General features: G+C 41.7%; 1 long non-coding RNA gene across 1 annotated transcript in view; it reads left to right on the top strand.

Annotated features, from left to right (window-relative positions):
* LOC117801971 overlaps positions 1-15,379 on the top strand; it is a 21,811-nt gene extending 6,432 nt beyond the window's left edge. Inside the window, exons 2-3 of the long non-coding RNA XR_004624895.1 lie at positions 7,673-7,772; positions 15,075-15,379. This is a non-coding gene — a long non-coding RNA (uncharacterized LOC117801971). The remainder of the gene's footprint in view (positions 1-7,672; positions 7,773-15,074) is intronic.
* The last annotated feature ends 969 nt before the right edge of the window (positions 15,380-16,348 follow it).

Genomic DNA, 16,348 nt, shown 5'->3' with positions numbered 1-16,348 from the left:
CCACCCACACCCCACCCGACCCCCCACCCACCCCACCCAAAATTATGTAAGCTTCAAGTCCCATCAAACCTTGATCTTCCTGTTTATCAGTCTTGTTAAGACTGCAAGGAAGAGAGGGGTGCCTGGGTGGCTCAGTCGTTAAGCATCTGCCTTGGGCTCAGGGCGTGATCCTGGCGTTCCAGGATTGAGTCCCACATCGGGCTCCTTGGCTGAGAGCCTGCTTCTTCCTCTCCCACTCCCCTGCTGTGTTCCCTCTCTCACTGGCTGTCTCTCTGTCACATAAATAATAATAAATAAAATCTTTAAAAAAAAAAGACTGCAAGGAAGAGATACAAAGCGCTATGTGAATTAATTTAATTGCAAGGAGCTCTATGAACACGGGGTGGACAGGAAAGTCATCTCTCATTTGGTTATGTAGCCACCCTGGGTATTTATCTTCCAAAATTGAAATAAACAGCAGTTCCAAGGGAAAATAAGAACATTTTAGAGCTTCAGTGTCCCACCTAAGCTCAAGTAAACCACTTCCTCTTTGTTTACCTACTATTTACTCTTCCTCCAAAAGAGGATATTACGGAGTCAGTTTGACAGTATTCAATCTAGAGTGTCTCAAAGCACCACATGGGAGGCTGGCTTTCACTCTATCCAACCTCTCTGCAGCTTTGTTGGTTTGGGCACTGTACAAAAAGTCATGTTTTTATCCAATAGATACACTTAAGTCACAGAAGCTTATCATATTTAGAGAAGACTCACATAGAACTACTTACTTCAGAAGGGTTATATCCAGCAGGCACGTTAAGACTACACAGCCTGTCCATTACAAACATACGTCACTTTCTGTTTCTACTATAGCTTTATAATGAGTCTTGGTATTTTAAGGGGGCAAATCTCTCCATTTTATTATAGCTCAAAATTGTCTAAGCTACTTTCGTTCCTCTCCTTTTTCAGATGAATTTAGTATTAAGCTGTTAAATTCCATGAAGAAAAAAATCTATTGGGATTTTGATTGGAACTGCGCTAAATGTATAGCTTAATTTGGGGAGAACAGATATTTTTATAATATTGCATCTTCCCATCTGTGATCTGTTAGGTCCTTAATGCCCTTCAATCATGTTTTGTGACTTTCTCCATAAGAAATTCTTGCCTCCTCTATCAGGTTAATTCTGCTACACTATAGATTCCATTGCTATTATTAATTGTTTCTTTTCCTATTGCATTTTCTAAGTGGTTATTGCTGGTGTGTAGTAATATTAACTGAGTTTTGTATACTGATCTTGAACGAGTATCCTTGTTGAATTTATATTAGTTCTATTGGCTTTTCCATTCATTCCTTTGGATTGTTCTATGGAGTTGGTCAGATCTTGTGAAAATAGCAATTTTGCCTTTTCTTTTCCAAATGTCGTACTTGTTTTTTTCTCTCTCTTAATGCTTAACTAGGACCTAGTACAATGTCTTAAAATAGTGGAAATAGGGAGTCTCCTATCTTGTTCCCAGCTTTAACAGGCAATCTGTTCACCATTGAATGTTTGCTATAGGATTTGGTAGAAGCCCTTTATCAGGTTAAGAAAATTCTCTTATATTTCCTGCCAAAAGTGGTTTTTTAATCATGGATCAGTGATAATTGATCAAATACCAGTTCTACATTTTTGTTATATATTCAAATGGTTTTTCTGTTAATCTGTTAAAAACACGGAGAACCTTAGTAGGTTGTTCTGATGCGGAATATTTTGCATTCTGAAATTGACTCTATTTCATGGCATGATATGTTTTTTAATATACTGATTAAATAATTAAATTGAATTAAATTTATTAGCATTTAATTTAGAATTTTACTTTTTAAATTCATAGATGAATTCATAGTTGAATTGGCTCTGTAATTGTCTTTTTCTTATTTTGCTCTTGTGTAGTTTTGGTAGTATATTTGCATGAAATGAATTGGACAGATTTCCTTTTTTTTTTTTTTAATTCTCCAAAATGTTTTGTTCAAGATGGGAATTATATTCCCTGACGATTCTGTGAATTATCTTTTAAAACTATCTGGGTCTTCCTTTTCATTTTCAGGGGAGACTTTTGGCTATCAATTCAATTTCTGTAATGATTTTGGGTTTTGTCAGGTTTTCTATCTCCTCTGGAGTGAATTTTGGTAATTTAAATTTTCTTAAATATCTTGTTTGGAGCTTATTGCTATAGAGTTTCTAATCTCATCTTATGATTTTTCTCAGTCTCCACTGTCCTTATAATTATGATCCTCGTTTTGTTTCTAATATTGTTTGTTTGTTTTCGTGCCCTCCTTAATCCCCATCCCCTATTTCCCCTATCCCCACCCTCCTCCCCTCTGGTAACTATCAGTTTGTTCTCTATAGTTAAGAATCTGCTTCTTGGTTTGTCTCTCTCTCTCTGATTTTTTTCCTTTGCTCGTCTTGTTTCTTAAATTCCACATATGAGTGAGATTATATGGTATTTGTCTTCCTCTGGCTGACTTATTTCACTCAGCATTATACTCTCTAGCCCTGTTCACGTTGTTGCAAATGGCAAGATTTCATTCTTTCTTATGGCTGAGTAATTTCCGTCTTCTTTATCCGTTCATCTATCAATGCACACTTGGGCTGCTTCCGTAGTTTGACTATTGTCGATAATATTGCTATAAATACAGGGATGCATGTATCCCATTGAATTAATCTTTTTGTATTTTGGGGGGTAAATACCCAGTAGTACAATTCCTGAATTATAGGTAGCTCTATTTTTAATTTTTTGAGGAAACCCCTTGCAGTTTTCACAATGGCTGCACCAATGGTTTATTTATTGCTTCTTTTTTTCTTCATCCATCCTGCTAGAGGTTTGTCTACCTTGTCTTTTCAGAGAGCCCACTTTTTGTTTATCATCTCTAATCAATTTCTCCTCATACTTATTTCTTTTATTTTTCATGAGATTGATGTTCTTTTTCCAGTTTCTTAAGCAGAATGCTTCCCTCATCTTGTTTTTATGTTTTATAATTTTTTATGCATGTAATTCTGTACATTTCATTTTAGCTACATTGTCATAGGTTTTTATTAGTATTTTCATTGTCATGTAGTTCTTAGTATTTCATAATTTCTATTATGTTTTTTCCTTAACTCATAAGTTATTTAGAAATGCATTTCTTACTTTCTAAAGATTGTTTTGTCTATTTTTTATTGTTAACTTCTAATGTAATTACATTATTGTGTAATATTAGTCCTTTGAAATTTGCTGAGGCTTTTTTTTTTTAAGATTTGTTTATTTATTTGACAGAGGCGCAAGCAGGGGGAACAGTAGGCAGAAGGGGAGGGAAAAGCAGGCTCCCCTCCCCACTGAGCAAGGAGCCGGACGGCGGGCTTGATCCCTTGGATCATGACATGAGCTGAAGGCAGACCAGACACTTAACAGATTGAGCCACCCAGGCGTCCCTTGCTGACACCTTCTTTGGGACTTCATGTATGGTCAGTTTTTGATTGTTTGTTTTTTAACAAATCATTTTTTTTAATTTAACATACATATAGAAAGAAAAATGCACAAATCATACATATGCTGCTCAATGAGTTATTACAAAATGAACAAAGCCTTGTAATCATACATAATCATTTTTATAACAATTCCATGTGAGGTTAAAAAGAATGGATACTCTGTAGTCTTTGAGTGCAAGGTTAGATCAAGTTTGTTAATTATGTGGTTTAGGTCTCTTATATCTTTATTCACCTGTGTGCCCTTGATCTATTTCCAATATAGAAGTGCATATAATTTTCCAGTGCCATTGTGGGTTTGTTCGTTTCTCCTTGAGCAAGATTAGAATACACAGGGTGAATTGAAGGTGATAGGGAAACATCTTAATGTGCATGCATCTGTGAACTGTTTTTACCAAAAGACAAAGCAACTCATACATAATGGTTTGCTCATTCCATCCATTTAGTGTGCTGTATACAAACCAACCAGGAAAAAAAGATTTCTGCTTAAAATATACAGTACACTTAGAAACACATCTGTCATGTAGACATATCCAAAAGCTTATGAATATTACATTTTGCATTTCTCTCCTTCAGAGGCGGTCTTTTCATCCTAGTCTTAGTATATATCTGTTCTTATTACTAAAGTCACTTACATAAGGACGTATTTGTACTTGAAAGGAACAATAACTTTCCTACAGAGTGTAAGGTGACATTTTCTTGCAGGCTGTCAATTTAACATAAAAGAGGGTTGATCCTCTTAGCTGAGGCTATGTCATGCTTTTTCTGTGCTATGAAGTGCTGCCCTATCGTCATCTTTTGCTTGGGGAGAACGATAGCCTTCTGGTTGGTTTTCTTACCTACATCCACCCTTACCATGCTCCCATTTCTTTACCATACAGCAGCTAGAGTGCATTTTTATTTTTTTTAAGTTTTGTTTATTTATTGTAGAGAAAGAGAGAGTGGGAGCTCATGTGTACAGGAGTGGGGGTTGGAGCAGAGGAAGAGAAACTCAAGCTGACTCCCCACTGAGCACCAAGCCAGACACGGGCCTTGAGACAGGGCTCCATCTCATGACCCATGAGATCAGGACCTGAGCTGAAACCAAGAGTCCAACACTTAACGAACTGAGCCACCCAGGAGCCCCTAGAGTGACCTTTTAAAATATACATTATCCTAGTACCCCCATTTAAACCCTTACATGACTTCAAGACCGACTAAGGTCCACTTCCTGCCTTTTCAGCTGTGCTTGGCTCCGTGCTCCCATCACTGTCTGTGCTCCAGCCACACTGGCCTCTCTTCACCTCCTTCCTTCCACAGGGCCTTTGCACTTACTCTTCATTCTGCCTTAAATATTACACACTATACTCCTATTCATCCTTCAGAACTCATGCAATTCTGTAGACCCTTAACTAACCCACAAGGTCAAATCCCTCTACAAGCTTTTGTAGCATTGTAGACTTCTCTTTTAAAACACTAATTACAATCCTAATTTTACATTTTTTGTTATTTAGTTAATCTCTGCCCCACCCCACCCCCCACTAGAATGTGGTCTCTTTCAAGGCCAGGCCACAGCGAGCTGGACTCACCCTGCATCCCAACACTGTCACAGTGCCTGGCCCATCACAGTAGTGGTGACAGGCTAAATGATGAGTTGCCTTTCTGCACTTTAAAGTGAGTATATTGACCAAATATACCTTCATCCCTCTTGCTGCCTCTGCTTTCATCCCCTGCTTACTTCCAGCCATACTCCATACTCACCACTCCTCCACCTTTCACTTCCCTCCACCTGTGAATTAAAAACTCAAGTCCCACGGGGTGCCTGGGTGGCACAGTCGTTAAGCATCTGCCTTCTGCTCAGGGCGTGATCCCAGCGTTCTGAGATCGAGCCCCACATCAGGCTCCTCCGCTAGGAGCCTGCTTCTTCCTCTGCCACTCCCCCTGCTTGTGTTCTCTCTCTCACTGGCTGTCTCTGTCAAATAAATAAAATCTTTAAAAAAAAAAAAAAAACTCAAGTCCCAAAGCATTGTCAGTAATGCAGCTTTTTACTGAAGATTTTGTTGGTTACAGAGGAGGGAGTACATTACAAAGTAAAATGCCCTAACGATGCCTTTTTAATAGCTCTGCTATCCCCCAGCCTTGTTTCTACAGCAGCTGCAACTGTCTTACACCTCTTCTTTTGCTCCCTTGGCAAGTGTGCTCTGGGAACCCCTCCAGCCAAGCTGCCTCCTCCTCTACCTGCTTCCAAGTCTGTACTCACCAAAACAAAGCGCAGCCCTAGGCCAAACCGTGACTCCTGGGTCCTTAGTCCATAGGGCTACTTGCTACTCTAAAAATTTGGAACAGAAAGTGTTGACCTTTTATTCATCTTTTCCTTTGCTTGCTGATGGTCTTCCCTCCATCAGTGCCGTCCATGCCCGCTCTCCCTGTTGTCTATGGCTGACTCAGATCTTAGCTCCATCAACGTCCATTTCAAACACCCTTCCTCCTGGAAACTTTTCCATAAGACCCTTCAGTCGAGGTGATTTTTCTCTTCCCCAAATATACACACTACCTCTTTTATTTTTCTTGGTATTGCAGGCAATCTTCTTAGGATTATTTTTTTTCCTCCCTCTTCTTTAAGAGCAAGTCTACTTCTTACTCTCCATGTCTCCTGAAGAGTCTGGCTCAGGATTCTGCATTGCAGGCTCCAGTGGTGGTTGAATTATAACAAAACATTTTGCATTTCTTTTCTTAGGTTTTGGTAAAAGCCTCTTTGAGAAAGCTACTGATAACCCAATACTTCAATTTCGGAGTCAGTGAGCAGAAACTACTCCCCCCCCCCCATCGCAAGAAACTCCGTACAAATTATAGGTGGGAGTGGTATAGCTTTTGGTTTGAGAGAAGGTCTCTATCGAGGTAAAAGATACTATTGACAGTTTTGCCTGGGTTGACTCTGGCTTTCTAAAATGCAGCAACATTCTGGCCCCTGAAAGACTATCAGGGCCCCCGAGAGAGAGAGTCTAACTCATATGACTTTTCAAAAATGCCAAGGAGATGACTAAGTAAAAGTGTTGGCATATGGGGTGCCTGGGTGGCTCAGTCAGTTAAGCCTCTGCCTTCGGCTCACGTCATGATCCCAGGGTCCTGGGATCCAGTCCCACATTGGGCTCCCTGCTCAGTGAGGAGCCTGCTTCTCCCTCTCCCTCTGCTACTCCCCCTGCTTGTGTGCCCTCTCTCTCTGTCAAATAAATAAATAAAATCTTTTTTAAAAATGTTGGTATATGAATTTAAGCTCCTGAGGTCTAGAGAGAGACCTGTGGCTAGCAGTCCATGTTCTGTTATCAGCAGTGTGATCTTCCGGTGAGCAGATGTCTCAGCAATTCACAGTCACCTTGATCGGAGGGTGGAGGCTCAGTGAGGAGGTTGACTGCATGTGCATACGGCTGACTGAGGGCAGCTAAGACGCAACTCACCATCCCTTGCTCAGATCTTCTGCCAAATTATGTTTCTGTTCTCAACAGGAAGCCATAAATATCTCTCAATTCTTTCATTTCTATAAGCATCTTCATTACCCTGGTTTAAACAGGATAAAAAATAAAATGTATTTCTTCGGTTTACTTCTTAACCATTTTTTTTTACATTCCAAAAGTAACACATTTCATTATAAGAAAATAAAACATATAAATTATAGAATGAAAAATTAAAATACAAAAATAAAATCCATATTTCTACAGCCAAATCCACAAGCTTTTTGACTTTTTTTCTTCTAATCTTTTCCATCCATGTCAAGGATGTTTTTAGAAAATTGTAATCAGGCTACAGATATACTGTATTCAGCTTTTTCACTTAAGTTTTTAAATAAGCATTTTTCTATAGTCTTTATTATGGGTAATAATATCCATACTATTATGGATACATAATACTCCAATAAGAAGAAATTATTATAATCTAATTATCTCTTTTACTTGCCCTTAAAGTTGGTTTAAAAAAAAAAAGAAGTATAAATAAGTGGTTAAACCCTGATTTTGTAAACATTTTACATCTACTCATGGAGTTATTTGCTGTTTTACAGTTAGCTTATCTTTGCTTCTTGCCCCTGTTGGCTCTTCGGGCTGCTGTGCCCACCTCTGGCTTTTCCGGCAACCCATGCTTCCTTGACACTCCTCTCTTCATCTGTGAGCTTCACCCTGTCCTCTCGCCCAGGAGGACATGCTCCTAATTTCTCTTGGTTTCAGCTCTAAACAGAAGCAGCCGACCCCAGAAAATCAATTTAGTGGGAGCCAGTTTGCGAGTGACCACGTCTCTGAATTGTGAGCTGACCTAGGACCAACCACGGTGAGTGAGTCTGAAGGCTGTGGAACATAGCAAACTTTGGAGCAGACACAATGGAGCTTCAGACCCAGGACCCTCTCCCAGTGCCTCTGTGATTTATCACCCTACGGTCTTGAGGCCAAAGAGTTGATCTCTTCAGCCTCAGTTTCTTACAATGAGATCACTCATTCCGAGTGCCTGAGGTAGAACCATTGTGGCAGGCATGTGGGAAAATTGTTAGATGGCTGCTTCTTCTCAAGAGAGTGGTGGTAAAGAGTTCCCAAACAGTTTCCAAAATGTATGATATTCTACTCCGAATCCTAGTTTCTTTTCCTTTAAAATCCAGCTCCTAACAAGTCTATTTCTTAAAAGGACCAGCCCTTCTTTTCTTCTAATTATTCCAAAAATACAGAATCCAACCAAAGTTTTAATACACACTTTTGTGGTTGTTTTTCACAAGTGATAAAAACAGTTGGATATGATATCTGCTCATTTTTAAAATATTGGGGTAACTTATTTCATTTATTATGGAAATTTTCAAATGTACACAAAGTAGAGGAAATGATATAATGAACCCCTTATACTCATCCTGAGCCTTTTACAATTTTAAATGTTTTGCCAATGTCATTTTATCTATCCTTCTATATATACATTTCACTTTTATTTTTGCTGGATTATTTTATAGCAATCCCTGACTGTTTCATTCTACCCATAAATACTTTAGCCTGTATTTCTAACAGTTAAGGAGGTTTTTTTCCTACATAACCACAATGCTATTATCACACGTAGCAAAATTATCAATAATCTCAGGAGCATTTTAAAAATAGGATTCTGGAAAAAGCAAGCCAAAGGAATGAGTAATTTAGACTTTCAAGCACTATGGTAAGCAGTTTGGGAAGATGCTTTTAGCAAAGGGGGTACTTTCACTCTTGCAAATGACGTCACAGAGCCAGATGCCACTTTCTCCTACATATCCGTAATTGGATTTACTTTCTTACCCCCAAATATATTCCTTAGTTCAGTTCAAGGCATCAGCAACCACCCAGGAGCTCAAGCCCCAGGCCCACAGTCCTTGTAGAGTATCCCCTCTCCCCCCCTCTTTGGCACTCCATTTAATCAGTTTTGAAGTCCTAAATGTCAGGGTGAATATTGCTCATACCCATCCCCTTCTCTTCATTCCACTTCTGCTCCTTTTGTATGGGCTCCTGTTTTCTAACTCTACACTGAGGTTATTGAAAGATTTTCATTTTGGTTCCCCCCAGAAACAGAGCCTGAGAAAAGGATTTGAGTATAAATCATTTATTCAGGAGATGATCCCAGGAGCCCTGGAAGCTGAGCTGGGGGATGAGACAGGGAAGTGAAAGAAGCCAATACAGGATGTGTTATGAAGCACTGAAGGACACTGGAGCTCCATCCCCCTGGAAACGCCTGGGAGATAGTACAGAATATGCCTCAGCATTATCCCAACCAACAGGCAAGGGAGCAGGGCTACCATTTACCCATCAACTCTCGAGCCATCATTGCTTTATGGCTGCTTTCAGGGGCAAGAAGTCCCTCGCACTTCTGTTCCGCACTGTGCCTGGGCTGAGCATGCTGCCAGCCAGAACCCAGAGGGTCATGGGCCTTCCGTGTATAATGGTAAAAACCAAGGGAACACGGGCAGGGCACCAACAGCACTACATTACCTCCCATCTCTCTCTCTCCCACACAGAGGCCAGGGACAGCTTTCTAAAGTGCGAATCTGATTCTGGTACTTCTCTGTTCAATAGGAAGGGTGTGTGGATAATGCTAAAGACCAGTCTTGCTTATTTCCCCTGACGGGGGTGACTCTCTTGAGTGGTACTGAACCATATGACCCCCAGCACCTTTGGTGTACCTATTACAGGTGGCCAGAGTTTGGGTTGGACTTGGAGTAGCTACTCCTGAGTTCAATGGATAGACAGCTTCATTCATATGTTTATAATTAAAACCTTGTTTATTTACAGAACAGGTTGGGAGGGGAAGGGACAAATGATTGCCTCTGGTTTGGATTTCCCTGGTGCAGACCTTTACCTCTCAGCAGTTTTGTATAACCTTTCCCAGACAGTGGAAGCTATCGTGCCAATACTTCGTTCTTCTTTATGCAATCACATTATCTGGGAATCTCGATGTGATTTACAAGCTTACATAACTCCCTGCATGAGTCAGCACGCTCATCAAGAAGGCAGCATGGTGCAGTGGAAAGAACATGGCATTTGGTGCCAGAGAGAAAGTTCAGCACCTGCATCTGTCACTTCCCTAACTGTGTGCTAGACTAGTCGTTCTACCTCTCCAAGCCTCAGTTTCTTCCTATGACAAATGGGGATCGGAATACCTACCTCGGAGGGTTATTGTAAGGATTAAATGAGGTGACGGACACGGTGTGATACACCCTGAGTCACTCACTGTCCGCCTTCCCCATCCTATACCCTGATTTTACTCACCTCCAGCAAGTTCCTCAACCTCACTGACCTGCAGTGAGCAGAAAATGCTGATTTCTCCTTATCTCCTTTTAGAACTAGTGGATTGTAGATGAAAATCCAAATCAGTTCTTTGTAAAGAAAAAGTGCTCTTGCTCCCCTCTGGGCAAAGCAGCGTGTGTGAAATAAATGGGGACTGGAAAGGGCTAGGGTGCTCGAGGAAGGGCTGTGCTGGCACGGCCTGGCTCTGCACCCACTGCAGTGGCAGCGAGAGATTGCCTGCCGAGGGGACTCTGAGCACAGGGTGAGACAGCCAGCCGGAAAAAGGAAATGTGCGGGAGAGGATGTGAGATCCCATCTGCATCGCTGCGCGGCACGGTGGGGAGCGGTGAGGAATGGCGTTGCAGAATGTCCTTCGGGAGACAAAGCCGCAGCATACAAATGAGGGCGCTGGTGTGCGGCCCAGGGCTGGGGACGGTTCTGGAACTGTTTTTCTAAGGTGGTTGGAACAAATGCCTGCAAGTTAAAATAATAATAATAAATAAAATCCCCGGTCAGCAAATGAACACTGCTGCAAATGTTCTTCCCTGCCGGTCGCAACGCTATTAAGGCAGGATTTCCAGACAAGCTGATTTCCAGGATCTTTATGGCCAGCATAATACATAGCAGTCAGCTGGGGTCACCGGAGAAAGTGTTTATAATTAAGGGGTGATTGGTGAGTATGTCCATAGCAGCAAAGAAACCTCTAAAAAAAAAAAATCAGGAGCCAATCTTTGAAGTCAGGAACTAGAGAATGTTAGAACAAGAGAGATTCTTTCAGATCATTGAGCTGGGCTGGTGATTTTAAATGCTAAAGAAATAGCAGAACCTTTCTTTCAAATAAAATCTTATGTAGACTCTCCCCGCCAGAAGCCAAACAAAAGTGATGCTGTTCAGAGGAGAGGAGGGGAGGAGGAGAAGACAGTGTGGCTATGGAGCCCCAGCTTCCCCCACCCCCCAACCTCCACGTGAGATCTGCCAGTGTGGCCCAGAATATGCCCTGGAAATCCTTAGGCCCTACTGAGCACAGTGTGAGAACCCCCAGGCCAGTCCACCCCATGCATTTTACAAATGCCGAGTTTAGGCTCAAAGAGGGCAAGTGATTAGTCTAAGGTCCACCAACAGAACTGGGACTAGAGTCCAAATCTCTCAAATTTAAGTTCCTTGCTCTGTCCTAAAAACCATCTCCCCTAAAAAAAAAGNTAAAAAAAGAAAGAAAGAGAAAGAAAGAAAGAAAGAAAGAAAGAAAGAAAGAAAGAAAGAAAAAAAGAAAGAAAGNAGAAAAAAGTATCTTTAAAAATAAAGTTACCTCATGAAATAACTTCTTAAATGAGAAAGCAAGAGGCATCCAAGTNAAAAAAAAAGAAAGAAAGAAAGAAAGAAAGAAAGAAAGAAAGAAAGAAAGAAAAGAAAAAGTATCTTTAAAAATAAAGTTACCTCATGAAATAACTTCTTAAATGAGAAAGCAAGAGGCATCCAAGTGTAAATACTGGCTTTGGAAAGAATCCAATTCTATCTTCTTGACGGCTGGACCCAAGTGCAGCTTCTTATTACATTTATTTTAAGACTTTTAGCATGGCAGTCACAAAATCAAGTAGATTTGCTAAATGAATGGTCTCTTAAACCAGGATAAGTCTAACCAGTTTGTGCCTTCTAGAAAACACCAACCTAAAACAACTACAACAGCTTAGTATCTGAAAAAATTTTTTTTAAAAGATTTTATTTATTTGAGAGAGGGAGGGAGAAAGAGCAAGTGGGGCAAGGGGTAGAAGGAGAGGGAGAAGCAGACTCCCCACTGAGCAGGGAGCCCCATGCTGGGCTCAATCCCAAGAGCCNGATCCCAGGAGCCTGGGACCATGACCTGAGCCGAAGGCAGAGGCTTAACCGACTGAGCCACCCAGGCGTCCCTGAAAAAAAAATATTTTGAATATATTGCCACAGTAAGAAAGGAATCTGAAGTGCGGGGCAGATGGAGATGGCCAGACTCAAGCTCTCACAGTGGAGCACAGCGTGCTTCAGATTCCTGGCTCTACAACCCATGGTGAGACCTTGAGCAAATCATGACCTCTCTACACCTCAATCTTCCTTCAAAAATCTATGAAATGATTAAATTATTAGAGTCACTGAAAGTCAATATTCAACAGAAGCCTGAGGCAGAACTTCCCAGAGCACCGGCTCAGCCCGCACGGTGCCTGTTTCGCAGCAGAGGCCTCTGGGTCTAAGTTAGGGGGCCCGGGAGGGAGGAGCGAGAAGCAGCAGCATGGGAGGGAGACAGGGAGAGGGAGGAGGGAAGCTGAGACAGAAGCAAAGGCTCTCCTTTCATGCCTCAGAGGACTGGATTTTGGTCAGCATCCATCCTGTACATTTCTGTGACACCTATTTCCCTGAAGTCCTCCGAATGTTTCCTCATGGACTCGCTTTGGGGTTTCCATTCAAGGCCTTGACCCATTGGGTCTCACTTTAAACTAGGAATGTTCAGTTAAAGACAGTAGCAGATGGTAGCAACTGACAAGATGATACCAAGTGTTCATAAGGGCAAGAAAAGCAACAGTTTTTAAAATGCAATATCCTGTGACTTTTGTTTATGTTATTGAGTTTAATCCTTACTATAACCTTCAAATTAGGTATCGTTTCTGCCCCCATTTCACACACCTAGATGCAGAGAGGTCTAGCAACTACTGTAAGATAACAGCTATTTTATGTAGCTGTGGGGACTGTCAGCTCCCTTGGGACAGAGACTTTCTGCTTTGTGCTGCTGTCCTCAATGCCCAACACAGTGCCTGGTACACAGGAGTGATCGATGACATTTACAAAGGAAAAGGCCAGGCTTTAAATCCAGATCTGCTCAACTCCCAGATCTAATTCTTACTACCTCTGAACTCAAATAACTTATTAAAAACAAATGGTATTTGGCCAGTTGTTCTTAACCCCCTTTTAGCTGTGTAATTGGAAGTGTTGTGAGCTCTGGTTTCTATGCCTGTTGGAAGCTCTAGCTACATAATGAGTTACCAAGTTTCCATCTCTTGGCTGAATCTGTAATTAAGCAGGATTTTTAAGACAGACATAGTCCCAGGTTCCCTCAAATGCGTGGCATTCACCCAGAGGACCAGACTTGAAGAAAAACACAGGACTGGAAAATATTATCATCCTCCAGGATCACTGCTCTCCCTGGTCACCATAAGCAATTACAGAACAAAAAGGTGCTTTGTTTTTTGTTTTTGTTTTTGGATCAGTAAACACAAATCTTAAAACACACTTTCATAGAGTTTCTTCACAGTGTATCTTAGAAATGAAGCAAATTCCGACTCTCTAGTACACAATGACATTCATGAATACCAGTTTCTGTCCAGGAACCGGGTGAAGGTAAGCACGGAAAGCCTCGTCAAGCATGTTGTACTAGAAAGGCTCGCTCAGGTGTGCCTGGGATCTTGCGCTGCTTCCTGCTTCAGGACTCAGCAAGGCAGGCCCAGGGATGTGTGAGTGGGTGGTTCTGACAGAGAGTGAGCAAAGTCATGTCTCCTTGTCCTTCCCTCTAAGGGACACTTCCTTTCTGGTGTGTTGGCCCAGACTGTACCTGGCATGGCTCCGGTCATCCCAGGGTACTTCACGAGGCCTTTTCAGTTGTATGCTCTCTATTTCTTCCTTCTTTCACTTTTCCCAAGTATTCACCAAGGCTGTCATGGGCTCAGACTCTTCAAGGTGTCGTGGGAGCTACAAAAAGAACAGGGAGTTTCTAGGTTCTCGTGGGCATTACTCATTGCACACCTGGAACTCAGGTGTGACCACGAGGCCCCGGCAGTTGAGCTGCTGACTTAATTACTTTCACCTTCTTTCCTGATCAGCCCCTGAGATCTTGGAAAGTCTGTCTTGTTATTGTAGCCTCAGGAGTGTGATTCTCCCTTATTTCCTCTGCACAGGGGGGCGCCATGACATCAGCACAGATGTGGCCCTCTCACCTTGAGTGAAATAGCACCCATGTTACCATGACCGCACCCTCACAGAGGTGTCAACCCTTCACAAGTCAGTCAGTTGGAGAAGATACAGGCTGAGTTCAGCTTTGTGGATAATTCTCCTTGCTTTCTATACTGGCTTTGGCTACCTCTATTTCCATCCTGCACTGAACTACTAAATATATATATATAAATACATAAACTACTAAATATATATATATATTTGCTTGGTGGTAGGACTGGGTCTCTCAGAAATCAAATATGCTCTTTATATTTTCCTTATTTCCTGTTCTGAGTTTCCCCCTAGAACATCTGCCCTGGTCAAAATCTTTTTTTTTTTAATCACAGTTTTATAGTGTACAGTTCAGTGCTTTTTACTATATTTGCAGAGTTGTACATCACCATTATCTAATTTCAGAACATTTTCACCACCCTCAAAAGAAATTCCATACTCATGAACAGTCCCTTCCCATTTCCCCTTTCTCCTGGCAACCACTAATCTATTTTCTGTTTCTATGAATTTGTCTCTTCTAGACACTTCATATGAATGGAGTCATACAATATGTGGTCCCTTGTGACTGGCTTCTCTCAGCATGCAGGTTGCAAGGTTAATCCATGTTGTAACACGTATTCGTACTCCATCCCTTTTTTTGACTAAATAATACTCAATTGTATGGATATACTGCATCGTGTTTATCCATTCATCTGTCAGTAGACACTTGGGTTGTTTCCATTTTTTGGCTATGATGAATAATGCTGTTATAAACATTCATGTACCAGTTTTTGTGTGGACATATATTTTCACTTCTCTTGGGTTTATATCTAGTAGTGGAATTGCTAGGCTGGCTGAAATCTTAAGGAAACATTTCTCATGGTCTTCATTACTATCTGCTTCCCAGGGAATATGGGTTTGTCTATATTCATCAAGCAAAAGGGAATGACCAACAGCAGGAACTTCTTCACCACGTCCTGGACACAGCACCTGCTTTTCCAAATCCGTTACAAAGCCCGAAATGTCTCCACTCTGAACAATATGAGACTTTGAGTGACCGTGGCAGGCCTGGGATGAGTCTCTGCAGTGATTCACGCTAGAGAGCACCCGGAGAGGGTATGCAGAACCAGCCTTGGATCTTACAAACAAAGGACTATTTGTAGCCACGTCATTCCCTGCTTACAACTGATTCCTTCAAACCTAGTCTCTCGTATCCTGTCCATAATCTTGGACTCTGATCTCCAGGGTTATACAGNCAACAGCAGGAACTTCTTCACCACGTCCTGGACACAGCACCTGCTTTTCCAAATCCGTTACAAAGCCCGAATGTCTCCACTCTGAACAATATGAGACTTTGAGTGACCGTGGCAGGACTGGGATGAGTCTCTGCAGTGATTCACACTAGAGAGCACCCGGAGAGGGTATGCAGAACCAGCCTTGGATCTCACAAACAAAGGACTATTTGTAGCCACGTCATTCCCTGCTTAGAACTGATTCCTTCAAACCTAGTCTCTCGTATCCTGTCCATAATCTTGGACTCTGATCTCCAGGGTTATACAGAGCACGGAATAAGCAATTTGCAGCCTTGGAATCCGAAATTGCCCTTTCCCCACCATCTGCTCTGCAAGTTTCTGTTTATAACTGAAGTCTGCCCTCTGCTGGTCATAGGCAGCCCAGACCTGCAACATGGAGCGGCTAAGCAGGTTTCTTCTAAAATCATTTCTTCTCCAGGAGCATTTAGGAAATTGCTGCAATTTATTCAGCTTATAGCAAATACAGAGAAATGACATCTTCTGCAGAGTCTTCCTCTTTTATTTTTTACTTTTCAATGTTTGTGAATTTTTTCCCCTTTTATTCAACAGAAACAGAACTGGGCCAGTTTCAGCTACCTCTGAGCCGCTTTCATTTGTGATAAATAACCATTATTTGTATTCATGCACTGCCTGCCAAGCCCCTTCTGCTCCTATTGACTCATGAGTCACTACCATGCACTTTTATGGTAGAAGTGGGCAAAGGCAGGGGGCGCCTGGGTGGCTTAGTTGGTTAAGCATCTGCCTTTGGCTCAGGCTCAGCGGGGAGTCTGCTTCTCCCTCTCCCTCTGCTGCTCTCTCTTTCACTCTCTCTCTCAGATAAACAAAATCTTAAAAAAGAAAAAAGTGGGCAAAAACTCTTTGAGAAGGG

Source organism: Ailuropoda melanoleuca, chromosome 1 (assembly GCF_002007445.2).
Source record: "Ailuropoda melanoleuca isolate Jingjing chromosome 1, ASM200744v2, whole genome shotgun sequence".
NCBI lineage: Eukaryota > Metazoa > Chordata > Mammalia > Carnivora > Ursidae > Ailuropoda > Ailuropoda melanoleuca.
The sequence above is the reverse complement of the archived record's forward strand: the minus strand, read 5'-3'. Positions and strand labels throughout refer to the sequence as shown.